Source organism: Bidens hawaiensis, unplaced genomic scaffold (assembly GCF_021521415.1).
Source record: "Bidens hawaiensis isolate Kalapana, Puna unplaced genomic scaffold, B.hawaiensis_p1.1 tig00044626_1, whole genome shotgun sequence".
Lineage (NCBI taxonomy): Eukaryota > Viridiplantae > Streptophyta > Magnoliopsida > Asterales > Asteraceae > Bidens > Bidens hawaiensis.
In genome coordinates, this window is record NW_027505896.1 from 87,763 (window position 1) to 95,793 (window position 8,031).

Below are 8,031 nucleotides of genomic sequence, written 5' to 3' on the forward strand. Positions count from 1 at the left end.
GTTCATATGAAGTCATGCATGCACACACAAAAGCAAATTGTTGTTCAGCTTCTTGAAGATCTACTTTTGGCAACGAACTTGAAGCATTTGCATTTGACTCAGACTTTGCACCAGTTGCCATGAAACACATGTTAGGCAAACTATTTACATTAGCATTCTCTTCTTGTTCTTGAGTGAAAAATGTTGTGATTGGAACTGAACTTGAGCTTGATGAATTATTAGCTGGCAATGCACCACCATACAAAGAAGGATTCTGAACTTGATTATCCTTCAATGAGTTTTTGACACTTCAACTCAAATTCTCTTTCCTCTATCTTGTTAATAAATTGCACTGCCGTGAGCTCTGTGTTATGAAAGAAACCATTCTCTTTTAACACAAAAAGGGAAGTAGAATATGATGAGGGCAATGCGTTCTTCGGTGTATCAACTTTATCGGCTTCAGTTGGCTCAAGATTTACACTTGCCATTTCCACAACAAGATGACTAAAATGATTAATAATCTCTTCCACAGTTTCATTCTTCATTAAGATAAAGTTTCTAAACTCAAACTTCATAAGAGTCTTCTTACTCTCAGGCGTATTACCCAAGCTTCTTCTTTTCAGAGTATCAAATAAAGATGCAAAAATCTTTATAGTGCTATATTGGTGAAAGATTTGTTCGGGCAAAGCCATTGTGAGAGTCGAATACGCCTTTGTCTCACTCTCAAAATCTTTCAGTTCTTGTGCTTCATAATGCTTAAATTCCTTTGGAGTCCAACCAAGATTGTCACTACTAACCAAAGGTGCTGCATAAACAACATCGAGATACCGTACACTACTTGGATGAACTGATCCCAAGTGAGCATGAAATATTGGTTCCCACCGAGAAAAGTCTGAAAGTTTCAGAAGTTTAGGACACTTTTTGTGACTACCAATCTCGTTGTCCATCGTAAGCATTTGTTGCATTAAAGCATTCTGGGATGCTAATGCATAGAACGAAGCATTCTGAGAAGCCATAAGATAACAAGTTTTGAAATTCAGGGATCAAACTTGTCAAATTTTAAAACTTAAAGTTACTATTCAAACGAATCAGAACAATAACGAATGTGAAAATCAACGGAGTAACGAATGGTATAGCGAATGTGAATTAACGAATGTGAAGTTTGTGCCTGGTGAAAGTATAGCGAATGTGATGGAGCGAATGTGACTTAAAGCGAATGTGTTTTGAACTATTGAACGATTGCTAGGATTAACGAATGTGGTTTAGTAACGAATGTTGATTGAATAAAGAATAAGTTATAAGCAAATGTGAAGGAGTAGCGAACGATCAGTTAAGAAATAACGAATCAGTCTTCATCCATTAACGAATCAGTCTTCATATCTTCAACATTCAAACCTTAGTCCATACTTGTCTGAAATCAATCAAACTTATATTAAATGACTCGTAATCCAAATCTGATCCTTACTATGCTAGTCCGTAATCACAAACACTAAAATCCAGACCTAATTAACAATTCACCATCTGAATCACCTCAAATCCGAACTTAAACTTCCATAATCAGTCTCAATTGCCTTATATCTCAATCCATTACACTTAGAACAATCTAATTACAGTTCACCTGAAAACCTCTATATCACTGGAACTTAACTAATCACTAATTAGATCAATTCATAACGAAATTGATTCATTCCTTAATCAATCAATACAATTATACAACAAATAACCCCGAAGATCATATTAAATGGCTCTGATACCACTTGAAAGAGCCGGTACGGAACTAGATCTTATGATGACATCGAGTTATTCATTGTTTATGTATACGGTTAAGCATGATTACATGAACTGTGTGTAGTGTGTGTGTTGAGAGTGAATTCAGGCAGAGTAACGAGGTAGAAAGAAGAATAATCAAAACTGTTTTTTTTAATCATAACTTATAGGGGTATATATAGTGATGACTACATTCGTTAATTTACAACTTAACGAATGTGACATTCGTTACATTTACCTAACGAATGAACAGGCTCATTCGTTAACACATAAAATGATAGCGTATAGCTCCACATTCGTTATCTCATTCGTTAAACAAGGTTAACGAATGAGCTTACATTAATACGAATGTGATACATTCGTTACGGGGTAACGAATGTATCTTACATTTAGAGCGATTGTCATTTTACATTAAAACCCCTATACTATAATATAATGATAAATATATAAAGACCGAGACGTACAAAACATGTATCAACAAATTTAATCAAAAATAGGAAAGAATTGGCAAAACTAGTCCCTGTAGTTCCCGAAAATGCGATTCTTAGCCATTTTAAGCGATTTTAAAGGTTTCTAAGGGTTATTTGGCATAATTAAAAGTAATGAATTTATAAAATAAGTTAAACCAATTTAAATACCAATAAGTACAAGTTTTAAATAGTTCGGAAGATCCAAATTACGTCCCCGAATCGATTTAAACTTAAACGAATATAGATACGAAAACTCCGAGATGTTACAGTCTCCCCTACTTTAGGGAATTTCATCCCGAAATTAATGAAAACCACAACATCCTCGTTTTGAAAACAACTATACTTTTAACGAAAATATCATAACATAGAACTTATAATAACCGAAGCAACGCTTCAAATGACAATCTGATAAGGACACTTATATATAGGATATACTAGCGGCGTGTCCACCATGTCCTTATCATCTCATCATTCGTACCGTTACCCAAGCTACCTTTGGTTCTAGATCATGACACATAATTGTATGATTTCCATGCGAGGACTCAGATAATTATGTTCGTGACCATAATTACTCTTATCGTCGGATGGTTCGCATAATTCATTTCATCATGTGGGTTATAAAATATTTAAAACCATCATTTTGAAAGAAATCAAATGTTTTGATAATTTTTAAATATAAATTCAAAAGATAATTAATATATGTTCGAGTTGAATTTGTTAAAACCGTGAATTTTCTAAACACCTTTTATAGCAAAGTTACAAATTTTAGAGTTTGGAATGGATTTCGTGAAACAAGCATTTGAAGTGAATTATGATGATCGAGAACAAGCTATGAGTAGAATATGAAGGTAAACGTGATAGATTAAGGAACTTGTTTCGTGAGATGATAGCCGCAAAATTTTAATTTGTAACAATTTTTAAGATAATTATACCATGTGGAATCTTTAAAGATCGTATTCATTAGAATGAAATTCTTAAGATCGAGAGTATAAGTTTAAACGAAAATTTTGGTGAGTCGATTTTGATCAGTTCGAGAACTTATGGGATTTTAAAGAGAAGTTAATTTTGATATTAGATTAATTCGATTAAGATATTCTAAAATATAATATAATAGTTAGTAATTAATAATTTAGATATTAATGATAATGCGAAAATAGCATATTTGAATTAAATGGTTAATAGATTAAATTGGTAAACGGATATTCCCGAACCACTGAGATAGTCCTATTCCAATTAAACATTTTAAAATTATTTAAATTAGATTAAATTGGAAATTCGTGGATTTTTTCACCTTTTTCACAAAATCGGTATAAATATTAGAAAATAAGTAAATTGAGTTATTAATGATCTATAATGGAAATTCAAGTAAATAACAAAATTTTAAATTAATTGTGATACCAAAAATAATATGTGAATTATCGTAATAAAATAAGATAACGCGAGGCTAGTAATGCATGACACCATGACTATTCTAACACTACGAATTTATCATTTGTTGGGTCGGATTTTCTACATGGAAGATTGGAATCTTCTCAACCTCCTCAGAAACGGCTAAGTATGGAATTCGAGCAAGCCCAGACGATCGAGCATGGTTTTTACTACTTCGAGCAAGGTTCTGAACCTTAAATGGTTGATTCTTCTAAGTGTTAAAGGCTTCGAGCAAGCTACACTTCAACGAGCAAGAGTATTCTTCTATCGAGCATGGATTGCCAATCGAGCAAACAACTTGATCATACAAGTTCTAACCAAGTGTTACGAGCACAGGATGATCGAGCACATGGGGACGAGCATGGATGCAATAAGAGGATGTCATGTAAATCAAAGCAAAGACTTCGAACAGAGTTCAGTTAACGAGCAAGATTTACATCCGGGCATGCTAAAGATTGCTGAATAAAAAAAGCTGAAAACATCAAGAAGAATGAGCTTGTTCGATGGACTTATTCGAGCAAAGCTTGAAAAAGTCAAGAGGAACGAAGCTTACTCAAAGGGAATATTGTAAGGCCCCGAACCCCGGGAACCCCACAGTTGGTAATCATTCAAAACACTCGTAAAAATAATTAAACTTGAAAACAATTCTTTTCATTAAAATAAGCATCACAGAGTATAATTCGGCGGAAAACGTAAATAAGTAAATGAGTTCCCAAAACCCGGGAATTTTGCCCAAAATCAACATAATTATCTTTAAATAAAAACTTTTAAAAATAAATGTTTAATAATAAAATCTTCATTCCCCGTATGCCCTTCACCGTCCAAGTAGCTTCGTGCACGTCCAAGCGATAAGGCATCCTCTTCCTAACCTGAAACTCAAACTAACATGCACACAAAGTCACCTTAAGCTGAGTGAGTTCAAGATTTAAATAACTAACAAAAGTCTTAAATAATCATTCCAACGGTTTTAAAACGGTAAACGGAAATACATCGGTTAGGTCACCACATTCGATAAATAGTCATTCTTACGTATGAGCATCTCTATACGTGCATTCCTATATATATCAATATATATATATATATATATATAACTATATATATAACATTCAATAATAACATTCAGGGCCGAGAAAACGTACAACCCAAACACGTAACATTCAGCGCATACAAACACAAAGTAGGCATACGCAACATTAAGTAGTTGAGACGACTACAAACATTCAGGGTCGAGCAAACGTACAACCCAAACACGTAACATTCGGCGCATGCAACACAAGGTAGACATACGCAACATTCAATAGTTGAGATGACTACAACATTCGCCAAATATTGGCCATTCTAAATATATATAAATATATATATACATACACATTCTATAACATTCCAAGGCTTACCAATACTAGCAAGCCTATGTAAAACCATTCAAAACATTTCATCAAGTAAGAAAAACACTTAGGTGTGCATGCTAGCCCAAAACTTAAAAAGAGTTAAACGGGGCATCAAGAACTCACCTGAAATCAATCGAACACCTACAACGAGCTAGGAAATCCCTAAGTGCACAATCACAAGCAAGGGCCTGTAAAGTATACACAACGTGTTACTAAACTAGACCATAAGAACACTCTTGCCTAATGGGCCGTTCAAGCCCAACACTTGGCCCAAGGCCCAACAACCTTACCTTAGCCCCTAAAATCTTTCGACTAACCAAATCCACCGGTTAAGCCTAAAACGAACTTATCGATTAATAACGAGTAAAACGTGTAGATTTTAGCATGCGAAGATGCATTTAATTACATAGGATAACCTTTGAAATAAATTATTAAATTTTTACCAGAATTTGATAAATGTCTTAGGTTTATAAAAATATTTTTATTATATTTTTCTATTGGACACAGAAATTATAAAAATTCCTCCAACACAGCAAGGTAAGTGCAGCTATTTCAGTGTGCAACAAAATGGTTTTATTTTTATAAAATTCATTACCGAACCAAATTAAACGATTACAATTGGGTTTGGTTCCTAACTCAAAATACTAACTTCCAGAAGTGGAACCAACACATTTGGACCTGTCGAAAAAAGGTTATGACGTCGGGAAGACAGACCTGAATCCGTCATCCCGTATCAGCTTTGACACTCGATTTTATAAATTCATAAAAACCACTCAAATCTCGTCCAAAAATTACGTATTATACCTTTCTGGAAACTAGACTCAAAGTAGAACATTATGAAATCAAAAATCGATAAAAAACAATGGATTATCATCGCGTTACAGACCCTACAATAAACGTATACAAATCTGTCAGCAAACTGTTATCATCAAAACTCAACCTTAACGACCAATAAGCGCGGTAATATGATCAATTAAGGTGTAAAAGGCACGGGGAATCATAAAACCGACTTTGAATTGAAGTTTTCATGGCCGAAACTTGGCTGGGCAGAAGAAAAACAAGCAGGGGGGGTCTTAGCTGCGATCGGCTGCTGAAATAGGGTTTAGGGTTTTTTGTTTAGTGTTATATTATAAAACATTTTCATTCTAGCCCCCCAAATTTAATAATGATGCAACTTGGAAGAAAAGTTAAGCGATTAGACGTACCGGGATGACATAAAGGCTTTCGAGAAGCATCGGATAAATCCCGAGAATTATACATACTCTACAAGCTTTAATCTTGAAACCGGAATTGACGGGCGTTACAAGTCCACCCCCCTTACAATGGGATTCGTCCTCGAATCCCTATGCGACAGGAACAACTGCGGATAATGCCTCATCATCTCGTGTTCGGACTCCCAAGTGGCCTCGGAACCCCTACGGTGTTTCCACTGCACCTTCACCTGTCTAACCACATTATTCCTCAAACGCCTATCCTGACGGTCAAGAATAGCAATCGGTTGTTCGACGTAGTTCAGCTTACTATCAAGTTCAATATCATCGAGAGGCACATGGACCTCTTCATCCGCTAAGCATTTCCACAGATGGGACACGTGAAAAGTAGGATGAACCCCCGCGAGCTCCTCGGGCAATTCCAGCCTATATGCTACCTCACCGACTCGGGCCAATATACGGAACGGACCAAAAAAACCTCGGACTGAGCTTCCCCCTCTTACGAAAACGAATAATGCCCTTCCAAGGAGAAACTTTCAACATATCGCGATCTCCAGCCTCGAACATACTAGGTCTTCGCCTTTTATCCGCGTAAGATTTTTGTCGATCCTGAGCGGCCTTCATAAACGCCTTAATTTTATTGAGCTTCTCAGTCGTAGCCTCAACTACCTCCAAACTACCCAACTGTTTCTGTCTAATGGAACCCCAACAAACTGGAGTCATACACCTCCTACCATACAACATCTCAAACGGTGGCATCCCAATCGTGGCGTGATAACTGTTATTATATGAGAACTTTACCAACGGTAAGTGACGATCCCAACTACCACCAAAATCGATGACACAAGCCCGTAACATATCCTCAAGAGTTTGAATGGTCCTCTCGGACTGACCATCCGTCTGCGGGTGATAAGCGGTACTAATGAGGAGTTTGGTGCCCATCTCCTCATGAAACTTCTTCCAGAACCTGGAGGTAAAACGCGTATCCCTATCCGAAACAATAGATACCGGCATCTCGTGCCTAGAAACGATCTCACGAATAAACACATCGGCCAACTGCTCGGAATTAAAAGTCTCTCGGATCGGCAAGAAGTTAGAGCTTATGGTCAGTCTATCAACGATTACCCAAATGGTGTCGTAATTACCCCTAGGAGTACGAGGCAGTTTAGTCACAAAATCCATGGTAAGGTGCTTCCATTTCCACTCAGGTATATCCAACGGCTGAAGTTTCCCAAACGGCTTCTGATGCTCGGCCTTAACTTGTAGACACGTCAAACACTTACTCACATACTGAGCCACCTCAAACTTCATCGTAGGCCACCAATAATTTTTCTTCAAGTCTTGGTACATCTTGGTCGCTCCCGGGTGAATAGAATAGCGCGACTTGTGTGCCTCATCCAAAATTTTATCTCTGAATCCCCCATACTTCGGTACCCATAAACGACCATCCTTATACTTCACCCCGTCACCGACATCCTCCAACAATTTCTTCTGAACCCAAACACGCTCTGACATAATCCATTCCACCTGCAAAGCCTCATTCTGAACGCTGGCTATTTGCTTTTTAAAATATCGGGTTTAAGGATAAGCTGGTAAGATTTTACACGAATCGGCTTCGGTCTCTCCTTCCGGCTCAACGCGTCAGCCACCACGTTAGCCTTACCTGGATGGTACATAATCTCCAAATCATAATCCTTAATTAACTCCAACCATCGACGCTGGCGCATATTCAGTTCCTTTTGTTCGAAGAAATACCTTAAACTCTTATGATTGGTATAGATAACGCAA